This window comes from Phocoena sinus, chromosome 18 (genome assembly GCF_008692025.1).
Source record: "Phocoena sinus isolate mPhoSin1 chromosome 18, mPhoSin1.pri, whole genome shotgun sequence".
Lineage (NCBI taxonomy): Eukaryota > Metazoa > Chordata > Mammalia > Artiodactyla > Phocoenidae > Phocoena > Phocoena sinus.
Window position 1 is genome coordinate 59,615,952 of NC_045780.1, and position 16,202 is coordinate 59,632,153.

Genomic DNA, 16,202 nt, shown 5'->3' on the forward strand with positions numbered 1-16,202 from the left:
AAATACAGTTTAACTTCGTACTTTTAGTTGTATTTTACTGTAAATGTGTTTATTTTCCTGAAAATATCAAGAGTACAAGATGTCAGATGCTACAATGGAAAATTCTCATATCTCACCAGTTTCTAGGTCTAAGCCAGTTCACAGACTGAAGAGGATGCTCTGTCCTCTTGAAACACTTCTCTACAGTATCACCTCAATAATATGAAATAAATATTTCTCCAGTCTTTTTCTAAGCAACCCATAGGCATTTACCAGGGAACTGTGCATTGAAGGAAGAGAAATTATAAAGCCACGTGAAGGCTTTTAAATATAGGATCTGAAATGTCAGGGGATCCAAATGACATCATGGTCCTTCCATAAGGAAGAGGGCTTATTTGGCAAGGTGAAAATTTGTCTATCTATCAACCTATCTACATATTTCTCTGTGTATCTGTCTGTCCGTCTGTCCATCCATCCATCCATCCATCCATCCATCCATTCATACTATGAAGTCTTAAAAGAAGTTTACCTTGCCTGAGGCCTGTGGATTTGTGGACCCACACTATTGTTATTTCTTTAGTTCTAGAGTACATAATTGGGATAGATACGCATGATATCTAATGGAACTCCCATATTTGCTTCCTGACTGGAGTTAAGACCCATCATGTTAGGAAGGGCTAATAGGTAATCCCTAAACCTGATCCCCAAACCACCCAAGAAGTAAATCAGAAGTTATAAGCCATATCCCAGGGAAAATTCAGAAATTAGAAAGGACCTCCATGAAAAACTTAAAGGGTTCAGGGGTGTCAGTGCCTGCCATTTCCCCATTCAGCTCTCCTGTGTGTCCCTGAAAGAAATCAGCAACACATGGATTGTGGTGAATCACACTAGATAAGTACATCTTATACCAAGAAATCATAACCCTACTCATAGTTGCTAGGGCAGATGTGGTATTTTGTTGGTAATAATGGAAAAAAATGTTACGGGCTGCTGCTCTGGCAATTGTCTTTTCAGTTCCCTCCATGAGAAGGATCAAATGCAGTTCACATTTACTCTCCATGTTTCAGTAGGCATATGGACTACAGGAAACTAAGTTATCTGAACTTGGTAGTCTTTACTATATTGATGACATTTTGCTGATTGGACTTGGCAAACGTTCGTGCTGCACTTTCAGTTAGATTCTTATACCCAAGAATATGTGATTCGACACCACACCTCCAAAATCTTAAGGACTTAGAACCAGACCATGGAGTGAACATAGTATTGGCTCCTCTTGCACCTTTTCACAGATTACCCACTCATGGAGGGTGTGTTCCTTGTTCCTACTCAGGTAGGCCCTGCCCAGCCTCAGTCCCTGGTTCCTAAAAGAGGTACACCACTGGCCAGTGTGGGCTCTTCTTGCCAGTGGGTCAGAGGTAAATAGAAGATTTATTGATTCTGATATCCTTGGAAAGCTGGAAGTAAGTCATGAACTCAAGAGATTCTCTAGAATGTCTTTTGATGTTTTGTGCCTGGTGATAATTGTGAATAGAGTATTGCAGTAACCCTAGCCCAATAAAGGTAAGCCCACAAAGGGCTCATACCTTACAGAGATAAAAATCTCTGGAACTGTAGCAGGCAAGAATCCCAGTCCAGTGTAAGTACAGGCTGAGGGTGAAGAAAATCTAGAATTAAAGATGTAGGAGGGAGCTGATAAATAGTAGTTATGACAAACTTTTGTTTTCTATCAAAGGAACACCTGCACACTCTAAATAATGGCTTGTATTTTCCATGGATTAATAATCCATCCTGTTTTCCCTGTATACATGGTGTGATAGAAACTAAGCACAGACTGTAATTGTTTCATCTATCCTGGAGCATCCCCCAAAACCTGGAAAATTAATTTAATTGAAATTCTGAGTTATATTCATTTTTGCTAATATTATATAGAAGTTACATATAACAGCAGAAAGCAAAGAATATAATTTCTATTTAATTTTAGCGTAGTGTATTCTGAGGGATAAAGTTTAGTATATGCTAGTAATTATCACTAAATTCTTGTACTAAAACAGGCTTGGGTAATTTGTACTTTGTTTCTCAATTAATTATTGAATATTCACTTATGTTATTTTTCCTCTGTCATTTGCATTTTGCATGAAATAACATTTCTTTGGTGTTTTGTGATTAACAAGGCATTTTATGCTACAATATTCATGTTTCAAAGATGTATAATCTCTTTATTTAATATATGTAATTTAAAATTTATTTTATCATTCACTATTTAGTAAAAACTACCACTATCTTTCAATCTTTTTGAACTATTGAATGTTTAATATTTTTCACATGTATGCTGTCATCTTACTTTAGAGTTTACTAGAACAAGTTGCTCATAAAAAGCTTGTCTAGGAAATATTGAATGTACAATGTCTAGGAAATACTGAATGTACAATGAGCTTTCTGATTTTCCAGTTCACTGACTTAATCCTTACTCTCTCCTTTGGTGGTAAAAACATTAAAATCCTACATTAGAAATACAAAGATACAGTGTCATAAAGTATTATAAAAATAAATCACTGCAGTTTTGTGAGTAAATTCTAATTGCTTACTGACAAACCCTTGAAAAGTCTTTGGGTATACATTGTTCTTTTGCTTCTCGAGGAGCATATGATTATTTTATGAAAGAATTCTGTACATGATTTTTTTAAAATACACCAAGAGTCTAGTTGAAATTAAGCATATCCCTGACCTTAGGCAAGTCATCAAACACACTGTGATAAGAGTATGCTTTATACACTCTGTCAGAAATGTGTTGGAGAGTCAGGGTAATAACGTAGAAAAAACATTTTCATCATTATGTAAGAATGTATTTGAAAAAATAAATAGCAAAGCTCTGCAAAATTTAGCAAACTTAGCTGCTTCAGTGTGAATAGGGAAAATTTTTCTATATGGGGAAGTCCTGGGCTTGGAGTGGGAAGAGCCTCAGTTCACTTGAATGACCCTGGGAGATAGATGTCTTTAAGTCTTTGAACCATAATTTCTTACTCAGAAGCAAAATGCAGATGCAAAATACACATTTAGAAGAGGAGTAGTTGAGAAACTATATGTAAAAAGCTATATAAACAATGAATTTCTACATTACTATAGCCGTCAGGAGATTCAGGTTTTGGGAGCCTTGAAGCTTATGCAATATAAAATAAAGGATACATATTATAAATAATATTGGATAGACAAATTAATATTTATTTAGAATGAGGAGAAATCATCATAAATTACAAAGCTAATAAAACTGGAAATTGCCTCAAATGCTGCAAAATCCAGAAAAAAATACCATTATGCTCTTTATAATTTACTTTTTGACATCTCTATAACATTTTCCCTATATATTATTTAGGTGAGTACTCCTTAATCACCTCTTTTTATAAAAATAATTTAAAACATTTTCTATGGAGGTAGTAGTTTTGGATAGATCTTTTCTTCTTTACATCTGCATCATTGCTTCCTGCTGTAAACAACATTCAAAGAGTGAACACATCCTCTGTGCCTAGGCTTACATCATGATGCCAGGAATGTTGTCACAGTAACCCTAGAATGAGAATAAAAAGAAAGGTTCATAAACGTATAGCAGAGTGAGCACAGGTACTGTCAGAAAGGAATGAAGTCAGAACCATCAGTGTGGGGTTATGTCTCTTTCGTTCATCAGTATATTTCTAGTTCCTAGCATGGTTCCTCACCCATGAAAGGTGCTCAGTAAGTAATTGTTGAATAAATTTAGAAGTTCATGAATAAATATATCTGGAATGATTCCATTTTATTTCCTAGAATTCATTTCCACACTGAGGGTTCTAGCAGTATCTTAACTGTAAGTAGCCAGGACTGTCACCATTTGAACATCTCACAAGACTCCCTACTCCCCTTGACCATATCTTTATTCCAGAAATACCTGCATCCACACTTACGCTGTAGACTCTAGACTAAGTCTGATGGAGGCAGAGGGGCAAAGTAAAAACAAACACCATCTTAATTTTGAAATTTTACACAGGCACTATAAAGAGCAAAGAGAACACATTGCTAAAGCCCTTTGAAGGAACCTATTGAATGAGGAGCTGTGAATCTTTAGCTTCATGGTCAATTCATCTCTGAATGTACGCTCTTCTGAAAAAGATGATTCTTCTCAAGTAGAATGCCAGAAATCTTTTATGAAAGTAAACAAGCAGTGGTATTTGGGGAAACCCTGACTTTCTTCGTTCACTTTTAGTAGGTAGTACCGCTACCACCGCTCCCCCCCTCCACCACAATGTGTGGGCATGACTGATGGCTTCCAGAATGAGTAACATTATATTAATTTAATAGACTCGGCACAAATTCTTCACGAAATCTACAGTCACAACCAGCTCCAGATTGCCTTTCTTTGTTGGACTTTCTGGACCTAGATATATATATATTTTATTGTTTTACATATTGAACTTTTCCCAGTGTTTGATGACCTCCATTCACTGCAGAGATTGTATCCAATTCATTTTTATATTCTTAATTCCTAGCATATTCTTTGACCCAGTATAATCCTTTTGTTTTTAAATTAATTAATTTAGTTTTGGCTGTGTGGGGTCTTTGTTGCTGCTCTCAGGCTTACTCTAGTTGGTGGTGAGCAGGGGCTACTCTTTGTTGTGGTGTGCAGGCTTCTCATTGTGGTGCCTTTTCTTGTTGCTGAGCACGGGCTCTATGTGTGCAGGCTTTAGTAGTTGTGGCTCGTGGGCTCTAGAGTGCAGGCTCAGTAGTTGTGGCCCACGGACTTAGTTGTTCCGCGGCATGCGGGATCTTCCTGGACCAGGGCTTGAACCTGTGCCCCCTGCATTGGCAGGCGGATTCTTAACCACTGCGCCACCAGGGAAGCCCACCAAGTATAATCTTAATAAACATTTGTAGAATTAATTAATAATAAAAACAACCCAAAAAACACCCCAAAACATATAAATTTGAGTGTTTTAAAGTAACTTTAAAATTAATTTTATTTTGCACCACTTTTCTGTTGTCGTTGTCTTGAAAATGTTGATATTTAACTCACATGCACTGAGTACTACTGTTGGCTACTCAAAATACTGTGTATTCTATGTAATTCAACAGAGATTTATTAGGCTAGTTACTTAAGTTTATAAATATGAATAATTGTCCTCAAATTGCCTGCCCTCAAAGATCCTATAATCACCATGAAGAGCCAGACATTAAAATCTCATCTACGGAGCTTGGGTCAAAAGAACAACATATAATGTAGTCATCTGTGTTTTTGGTGAAGGGTAATTGGTGTTAGATGGTTTTATCAGGGGAAATTTACTAAGGGCGTGAAAGCTGAGGTCTCTTAAAGGATTAGAATAACTAGATTACCGATAACTAGAGATAAGAACACCTCCACTCCCCCCCCCAACACACACACAGATATGTCAGAGAATGAGGAACATGAAAACTAATTAGTGTAAGTGGAAAGAAACTGGTGTCAGAAATGGTGTCTTTTTTTTTTTTTTTTTTTTTTTTTTTTTGCGGTACGCAGGCCTCTCTCTGCTGTGGCCTCTCCCGTTGCGGAGCACAGGCTCCGGACGCGCAGGCTCAGTGGCCATGGCTCATGGGCCCAGCCGCTCCGCGACATGTGGGATCCTCCTGGACCGGGGCACGAACCCGTGTCCCCTGCATCGGCAGGCGGACTCTCAACCACTGCGCCACCAGGGAAGCCCTGGTGTCTATTTTAAAAAGCAAGGAATTTAGTATTTTCTAAGCAAAACATGAAAGTTAGGGAGTAGCTAGGTCCAGCTCATGGATTTTTTTTTGTATACTGATACCAAACAATTTGAGTTCAAGCCATGAGGGAAGTAGTCACTCTTGGGATATGAAGGAGGAGTGTAGTATAAGCACATTTACACTTTGATAGACTGTTTTAGTAGCATTAAGAAGATCTACAATACATAAATCTCAAAGAAAAGTTCTAGTTAGGAAAGTATATATAAAGGGTACAGGAACATAAAAGAGGCTGGCAATCTAAACATTTTCATTAATTCTCACAATACCCTCTTGAAACTTAAAAAAAAAAAAGTGTCCTCATTTTGCATAAGAAGACATTTAGATTCAAAAAGATTTCATTGGTTTACTTGATTCACTTATCCCAGGCATACATGCATAATTGTCAATTCAACTGTCTTTTTCCAGGAAGTCATAATAATGTTTCTCCCACAATGAATATGAGTCTTCAAGTAGGGTTGATTCCAGATTTTCTGCTAGGTTAAATGCTAACTTCCTATAGCTAAGAATTTCTAAGCTGCTGTGAGAAGGGAGTACAGCCTTATGTGCTTCAGATGACTCAACTCATAGGTTTCAAATGGGGCAGTATAAATTGTTAGAGATTCCCCATTCCAAGAAATGTCAGTACCTGGCATCTTGATAAGTTTTTACTGTATATTGAATAAGTGATAGAATGTTTATTGTCCTTTCCTGATTAGCTTACTCCCTTTTAAATGATTGTTTGCAAGGACACTTTGTTCCTAAACATGAAAATGTTCTTAGCTTTATCCAAGTGCAGACCACTAAGTCACAATTTTAAGAAGCAACAAGGGAAAAAAATAAATTTAACTTTCAAGCTTTCCTGAGTAAAATGTTCTAATCTTTCTGTTCTCCCATCAGACCTCTTCTGCCTTCATCACAAACTGGTTAAACCACTACAGTATTTTGATCACACCAACAGGATCTCTGGTTGCTTACGTCAATGTCCTCTTTCTCTGATTATCCAGTGTAGAGTTTAGGAACTGTTTCAGAGGTGAATGTTTAAAGACCATATTACAGTTTAGTCTCCCTTTTTTAGGAGAGAAAAATCAATTGTTCTATACATTTAGCTACTTTGAACAGAAAAGACATGAAAAACTCAGAAGAGCATAATATTTAAGTGCATCTCTTCAAATCCTGATGACCCATGGAAAAATGTATAAATAAAATTCTAATTGTATATACTAAATTGTGGCTATTGCTTGTTTATATTATTGTAATTTATTTGTTTTAGGCTATGATTAGATTTGGAAGCTCCCCTTGTTCAACTGTTAAATAAATAAGCCACATAATGAATTCATTTTAAATCACTTTCAGGGAGAGTGATGATTAAATCTATGCTAAGAGGCAGAAAGGATTTAGAAGCTCTGTGAAGATTAGAAATAGAACATATAGATCCTGCTTGGAACATTAACTTTATCTAATTATACTTCTCTTAGAATGTGGTCCAATTTCAACCTTCACTTCTTTTCCACTCCAGAGAAATCAATTCATGATTATTTATTCTCATTTGGGTCCTCTGCTTAAAATCTCACAAGGTCAAAATCACAGTATTGGCAGAACTGTGTTCCTTTTTGGAGGCACTGGGGATGAACCTGCTGCCAGCCTCATTTAGTTGGCTGGCCAAATTTGGTTCCTTGCCGATATAGGAGTGAGGTCTCCATTTTCTTGCAGGCTATTAGCCAAGGCCCTCTCTACTTCTCAAGGCCACCTGCATCCCTTCTTGTGTGTGCTTTGTGTGGTTGCCTCCCTCAGATTTTGAATCTCCTCCTGCCACATCTTATTTAAATCCAGTTGAAAAAACTTCTCTGCTTTTAAGAGTTCATGTAATTAGATTTGGCCCATTGAGATAATGCAGGATAATTTCCCTATTTTGAAATCCTTAACCTCAATTATATCTGCAAAGCCCTTTTTATCATGTAACGTAACATATTCATAGGTTCCAGGGATTAGGGTGTGGGTGTCTTTGGGAATCATTCTGCCTTCCATAATTAGTGATAGGATGAATACCAGTGTATCTATTAACCAGTTTATGAAACATCATTTCTCTTAACTTTAGAGTATCATCTATCTCATTTATCTCCAGCTCCAGAAGTAACCATTATTTTTAATTTTGTGTTTACCATTCTTAACAAGAATGGAATTTCTATTTATTGAAGAATGCATATTTTCAGCTTTAGTAGATGATAGGAAATGGAAGATGTTTCCAAAGTGATTGTATAAATGTATACAACAACAAAAAACACTGTATGTGCATTTCCACTGTACCACATCCTCATCAAAAATCAGTACTTAAACATTTTTAAACATATGTAGAGATCTTAGGACATGTGACTAATATAAATATTGCGAAGATTGAGCCCCTTTTTATTTGAGTATTGGATATTCAAATTTTTTCTTCAGATAAATGACAATTTTTCCACCAGTTTACTGACTTTTTCTTATTTATTTCTAAAAATCCTTTATGTGGTCTGGTCACATATATTTTAGATGCTCTGTCTCAGTTTATGATATGCTTTAAACTTCCTTTAATGTTCATGCAGAACAAAAAAGTAGGAATGAAAAGTGTGATGGGAATAGAGTAAAAGGGATGCACAGAGGGAGATTCTCTGAGAATATCTTGTATATTGATATGATTTTAGAATCATCTTAACATTTCACATAGTCAAAAAATATTTTAATGAAATGAAAAGGATGAGGAAAAACAAAAATGGATTAAAAAAATAATTACTTCTTTCATCCCACTTCCACAAAGATATTCTTTATATATTCTTCTGCTAACTATATAATTTTGCCTTAAATATTTAAAAGTTTAGTCTTTCTAGATTCCATCTTTTTGTTATAGGAGGTATCTAGTTGTATGTCTCTTCATGAAGGGAGCCAGTTGTCTAAGTTCACCTCCTAAAGAAATGCTTCTCCTCTATTGACTTGCTTTATTTGAGGCTATTCCGAAGCTTTCTCTCCTCTCCAGTGCTATTTGTGTGTTCGTGTGACACTAACAGGCAGTTTTGTTACTTTGCCTTTGAAGTTCAGGCAATCCTCACGTTGCCTGGTTCTGATTTTCATGAGTTTTAGTTGCCATGCTTTAGTTAAATAATACCAGTCCTTCAACAACACAGTTCAAAACTTAGTTGCCAGAATAAGTTAACTGTGAGTAATTGCATAAAGCACAAATTTCACTGTGAGCTTTTCATTTCACTTAGCACTGTGTAAATAAGAGGTGCACATCATGATCAGAGACCAATCCTTTCACTTCTTTCAAAGTCTGTTGGTGATTGGTCAGTGTGCCTCCATTATTCAGCTCACACACAGATGGCAAAGCGTGTAATTGTGCTGTCTTTTAGTGTCGCACGTGTATGACATTTTATAAAAACTGGATAGTCACAAGAAGGAATTGTCCCACAAAAATTAGAGTGCAGAAAAGAAATGAAAAGTGATAATGCTGTATGTGAACCAAATGTAAGTGGAATTATAGAAGAAATAACTGATCATCATAATGTTGACAGTCTTGCTGTTGGAGAGACTCTATATATAAAACTAGAGGGACTTGGTGAATGTGAATTTTTTGGCATAAATGAAAAAAGTGGTTTTGATGAATAGGATGAAGATGTTCCAGAGGAAGTGATGCCAGCTAAAATGTTCACATTAAAGGAATTCACAGAGGTATTTCAAGACCTTGGAAGCACAAAGGATAAAATGTTGGAAGTGATCAGTGCTTAGAAAGGAGTATGACAGTCTCCAAAGCATAGAAAAGATGCTCACTCCATATGATAATTTATGTGATGGAAGAAGATAGGCAAACGTTCAAACTACTCTTGATAAAAATTTTACAAATAAATAGAAGACTTTAATTCTCAGTCTCTAAATATTTTACTTTACAGTGCACTGAGCATTCATTTTACTAGTCTTTTTCCTTTCCCTATGCATTTATAACTAACACTAGGAGAATTTAATATTTTGAGAAAAAATATTTTTAAAGATCATCCTGGAACAATAGTAATTTTTCCAACTGATCGTTTAGACTGTTTTGCACGATTTTGGCCTGCATGGTCATTTATTTGTGTGTATGTGGGGAGGTGTCATGTGTGAGTGCGCGAGGACTGCCTGCCTTTCTTAATATTTGGTAGAACAGATTCCTCACTTCTGTTTTTTTTTTATGAGTATGACTAGTTTTCATAATCTTTAATTTCTCCATTTGAATTTTAATTAGAGTTTTTCAACTTTTTGAAAAACCTCATTGGATTAGAATTAGGATCGCATTAACTCTGTAGCTTAATTTATGAAGAATAGACATCTTTATAATACTAAGTCATCTTATTCAAATCATCTTCTGTATCCTTTATCATTATTCATTGAATATAAGATGCTATTGATTGGAAGATACAGCATTATTGTATGGACAATTAAGAAAAAAGAAAAAAAATACTGTTAATTAAATTATGCTGTAATGTTTCCATACCTCATTATTATAAGACATTCCAAATTTGAAGATGTTATAAACTGGGGAAATTTAGAACAGATAGAATAACTTCAGAGTTTTATAGCTTTCTCCTTAAGAGATGTTATAAATTCTTAATTATGTTTATTCTGTGATACCTTATAGCATAGGCTCTTGTGAATGATATCTTATTTTTAATAAGTTTTCTAGTTATTGTTGGTTTGAAAAAATACTAATTTTTGTGTCTGATTTTAAATTTGGCAAATATGTGAAAATCTTTTATTCTAACAGTTTATATTTTGATTATATTGTGATGTTTTAGATAGATTATATAATCCATAAATAATATTTATCCAATTCTTACCTTCATATTTTTTCATTTTTCTCCCCTTTATAGTGTTGACCAGAAGTCAACTACTATTTTATATATAGTAGTTTGTATCTGCTAATCCCAACCTCCTAATTTATTCCTCCCCCACACTTTTCCCCTTCGGTAACTATGTTTGTTTTCTAAGTCTGTGAGTCTGTTTTGTAAATAAGTTCATTTGTACCGTTTTTTATATTCCACATATAAATGATATTATATGATATTTGTCTTTCTCTGACTTACTTCACTTAGTATGATAATCTCTAGGTCCATCCGTGTTGCTACAAATAGCATTATTTCACTAATATTTATAATACTAAAAATATGGGCAAAAGTCTCCTGAATATCCACAACATTTGTAAAGAAGTTAAGTATATCACAATATATCTGCTTAACAATGAAGCTGTTAAGAGCTATGGTTACATAAATTTAATAACATGGAAAATGGTGGTGAAAAATAGAGAATATCAAGACGTATATACTCTGATCTCAGCTATATAAAAATATAAATTAAAAATGAAACTGATGGGACTTCCCTAGTGGCACAGTGGCTAGGAATCCGCCTGCCAGTGCAGGGGACACAAGTTCAATCCCTGGCCTGGGAAGATCCCACATGCCGCGGAACAACTAAGCCCGTGCGCCAAAACTACTGAGCCTGAGCTCTAGAGCCCACGAGCCAAACTACTGAGCCCACGTGCTGAAACTACTGAACCCCGCGTGCCTAGAGCCCGTGCTCTGCAACAAGAGAAACCACTGCAATGAGAAGCTTGTGCACTGCAGCAAAGAGTAGCCCCTGCTCGCCGCAACTAGAGAAAGCCTGCATGCAGCAACGAAAACCCAACACAGCCAACCAAGAATCTGTTATATCTTCTTTATGGGTATCAAGATATCTTTTTCAATCTAGATAAATGATCTATACAGACAACGTTGATCTCCACAGGAGCCTATTTTGTGATTTTTACTTGGAGCATAACCAAGGTTTGAAACAAGAGTGAGCAAGCAAAGAAACCTTAATTCTTGATCATAGTGCCCTGTTTTTATTTATATATTTATATATTTATAATAATTTGATTAAATGACTACAATAATTGTTATACATAGCCCCAGATATTATTAATTACATCTGTTAACATGTCTACGTATGTTAATTATGTTATATTTCATAACATGAAGTGGCATTAAAACAGGCTAGTTTCTTTAATCACCTAGACTTTCTAAAATGAGAACATCCAAGAGTAGTTTAAAAATGAAATTCACTGAATTTCAACAACAGTAACATGCTGTTTAGTACAACATATTAATGCATGAAACTAAAGGAGCAAAACATAAATAACATCCCGTATTCTTTTGCCTTAAACACATATTTCTGTCTTTGCTGTCTGAATCACAGAACTCCACTGAAGTCCATTTATTGTTGAATGCCTTCTAAATATAAATTCCCATTCGAGCATACTTATCATATCACTGTTTGCTTTTAGACAAATTAAACAATGGAATTCTTATAAAGCTTTTATAAAGGTACTAGTGCCAATTATTGATACATAGGCTGTCTTTTTATTGTATGCTTTGCTATTTTTGTGAAGATGCAGCTGAATGAGGATATTACAGTTCCATAACTTAGCAATGGGGTTATATTGCTTAAAATCTGTCAAATTTCCATTCTCCACAGTATCTATTAATCATTGCCTAGACTATTGTTACCAATTATAGTCAGTTAAAGAAAATGAAGTTCTACTCAGTTGCAAGAAACATTATCAGCCTTAGGATTTATTAATTGAATATCTTGAATACTGTAAATCATGTTCAAATATCCTTAACAATTAAATATTTTGACTTATTAAGTTTAAACGGAGAAAATACAGCCAATACAATTAATTTAAAAGTGAATGTTTTTGAAGGCTAAGTTACGGCATAACATAAATTATCTGTGCATATATTGAATAACTTCCAAAAATGATTTCACATCACTGCTAGCTTAATTGAGGAGGTTTCTATTAGCCTAAGAAACACTGAGTACTATAATAAAGTCTTCATCTCATTCCATTCAGAATGATGAATATGCCTAAAAACATACAAAATAATATACTAATGAAAGTCACAGGGTTTGTGATATTTTTAGATGGTTGAGTCATTTATGTATTCACCAAAGTTATATGCCCTTCCAAGTATGGGTACACTGATCATATGTTTTTTTATTCACTGGCATTTAATTATCTTCTCACAGACCTCTCAAAATCTGGAACTTGATGGATGGCGTTATTGTCACTTTGAATTACATATGCTATCTTCTTATTTGTTATAAACCTTCTCCATCTTTAGTGAATAAACAAGCAAATCATTGATTGAAACTACCAAATAGTGTCAAACAAAGCCTTTGAATAATGTTCTACTTTATGATAGATAAGATGGATGGATAGATAGATAGGCAGATATACAGTTTGACTAAAGCCTCAAAAATGGCAGTATTAGAAAGCACTATAAATATTATGTATTAACTTGGAATAGGGAAGTCTAGTGAAAATGGGTTAAAATTTAATGCTGATTAATTTGTCTCCATTAAAATATTTAAAACATTGAAAAACAAAACACGATTAAGTTAAAAGCTACGCACTGGTCTAGGAAAAAGTGTTTTTAACATGTATACATTAGGATTAAGTAAACTTGAGAGTGACAGAATATAAAACTAATAGATGTATAAACAAAACAGAAACTTATTTCTCCTTCATATACTTAAAGTCCAGAAGAAATCAGTCCATAATTGGTCTGGCTGCTCAGAGCTTTATTTGGGACCTAGCTACTTCTACATTCATTGTTGCTCTGATTTCCCCTTACTTCAGAACATGTATCATGGTACAGCAATCATGCCAGTATTTCAGCCAGCAGGAAAGAGGATGTGACAAAGGACACACCTCTTTCCTTTGAGCACTGTTTCAGATGTCCCACCGTACACTTCCCCTTATAAATCACTGGACAGAATTTAGTATGACCATACCTAGCTGACTAAGAAATGCCAAAGTTATATCTACAGCTGGAAAGAGTTATATTGAAGAGCAGAAAGGCACATCAGAATTACTAGTAAGATTCAGTTTTTTAACATATTGACAATAATTTTATTTTCTTTCACACTTTATGTATCATTTGCATGTACAATATATTTTTCAAGAGATTTTTTAATTAAAGTCAGGTGGCTCTATATGAACTATATTTAAGCTCCTTTAAAAAATGTTTTCTACCTCTTTCTCTTTTTTTTTCTAGAAGATATTTACTCCCAATATAAGTTCATTATACTCCATAGAAATAATGTAAGTAATAAAAATTTATTTGATTCCAATATTTGACAACTTTATTTACATTAGCTGTACTAATAGTCACTGTTAAGGAATTAGTATTTTGGCCAAGAAAAAAATGAATATATTGCAACCCAAAAAAGTAAGCAGTCATTATCAAGTGAGTAGTTATATTTGGAGGATTATACAAATATTTGACAAACCTGTCCCTTAATAGATTTAAGAAATAATAAAACATATTTTGCTTTTATTGGAAGCAAATAAGGCATTAACATGTAGAGGATATTAAACTGAAGGTAATCTTTTTCTTAAATGGCATAATTCAATTAACCAAATTATTAAGAGCTTATTTGGCTCTGCTTAATGCCTCAATCACTTTAGTTTATGTTTTCACCTCCCTGGACTTGCTGGAAGACTTCTATTTCCCATGTTGTCTTCTCACAATATTTTTCTTTTGATTTCCAGTTAATGTTTATGTATTTTCTGAGCCTTGTGGCTAGAGTTTTTATCTGCCACCTGGTTTAGTCAATGGAACTTCTCTTCTGAAAATTATATTTTCTGTTATTGAAATCCACTATTCTTGCTCTTGTATTGCTTCATCCAAAGTTGACTAACTTCCTTAAAGCATCTCCTCACCTCCAAAGAAGAATTCACACCAGGCTGGAAAATTTAATGAGAATTTACTCAATGTTCAACAGTAACCGAAAAGAATTTTGATGTTGAATGCCTTAAACTTGAGCCTAAATATAATTTTTTAATGACATAATAAGAGATTCTAAATGGACCTCTCATCAGGAGTTTCCATCCCTTACCACATTCTTGACACCAAGTAAAACTCAAGTAACCTTAGAATCAAGAAGTGCCTATGCACTTGTGCAAGTTTTGAGTCCTTCTATCCTTTTATCAGTCCTCACAGTGTCCCGCAATCTCTTGCCAACTGCACAACTGCAATCTTAACTCCATTCATAGATTTCCAGAGACTTCAGGGAAGGTATGTACATGAGAACTACAAGTTTGGCTTTTAGAGTTATCTTGGCTTAAAAAAAAAAAACTGCCCGATAAATAAAATTATAGATAAATTGTTATATGGGATGAGCTCATCCAAGAGTCAGAAGTGCTATCTGGGGCTTCTATGGGGGTCCAGTGGTAAAGAATCTGCCTTACAGTGCAAGGGACACGGGTTCAATCCCTGGTCAGGGAATTAAGATGCCACATGCCGTGGGGCCACTAAGCCCACACGCTGCAACTGCTGAGCTCACGCACCTCAACTAGAGAGCCTGCGTGCCGCAAACTACACAGCCCGTGCACACTGGAACGTGCACACCACAGCTAGAGAGACGCCTGCCCCCCGCGAGGAACAGCCTGCACGCCACAACACAAGATCCCGCATGCCTCAACAAAGATCCCACGTGCCACAACTAAGAGACCTGACGCAGCCAAAAATCAACAAAATAACTAAATAATAAATAAATCTTTTTTTAAAAAGTGCTATCCTTATTCAAATGTTATATTTCATTTGGGGGATTACATTCCTCTATTCAAAGAAGACTGTTTAACAGACTTGATTGCAGTTAAAAGCTTTCTTCAGCTGATGCCTCTCAGGGAGCCCTGGAGATCAGCACCTGATTAGAGCATGTTGGATTTTTATAGGACGGAGGAAGGTTGGGTATGTGTCCTCATCATTTTGGCTCAGGCAGCCGTTTTTGTCTTTATCTGAAACTTAGGATTGAAGGTTGCTCTGCATCATGCCTCTTGCTCTCAGTGTGATCTTGATAACCATCAAAAGACTACTCTCCACGTTTCTGAGAACCTTGCATTGGTTCACCAGGAGGGAGAGGTAGCAAAAACAGAAGCAAGGTTGGTAGAAGACAAAGGGGAAACTCGGGATTCTATCTCATGTTTGCTTTAGACCTTATACCACTACATAGATACAACTGATGAAATTTGCTTTAAATATACATTTTTGAGGGAAAAAAGCCTTTCCACAATGTGAGGCCACACTTAGACATCTATACGATATTTGTATCTTTCTACCTTATAGGTGAGTGGTCTAAAGGGCAGCACAAAAATTTATTAATGATTTGACATTCTTCCTGCTCAGTAGATATCAACTGAAATTAATGTGAACACAGAATGAAAGAATATACCTAGACAATTTATGAAAGAAGAGGAGGGACAAGTAGGATCATCTGGAATTTACAGAGTATCTGGTGAGATGTCCACAGTTGCAAAGTTTTTAATAAGCTCTAGAATTGAAAATGGGAAACTAATAGCTATGTATGCACATGTTTGGATGGATCCTTTACACTTAACAATTACTTTTCCAATGTATCATATCTTTGAAGACACG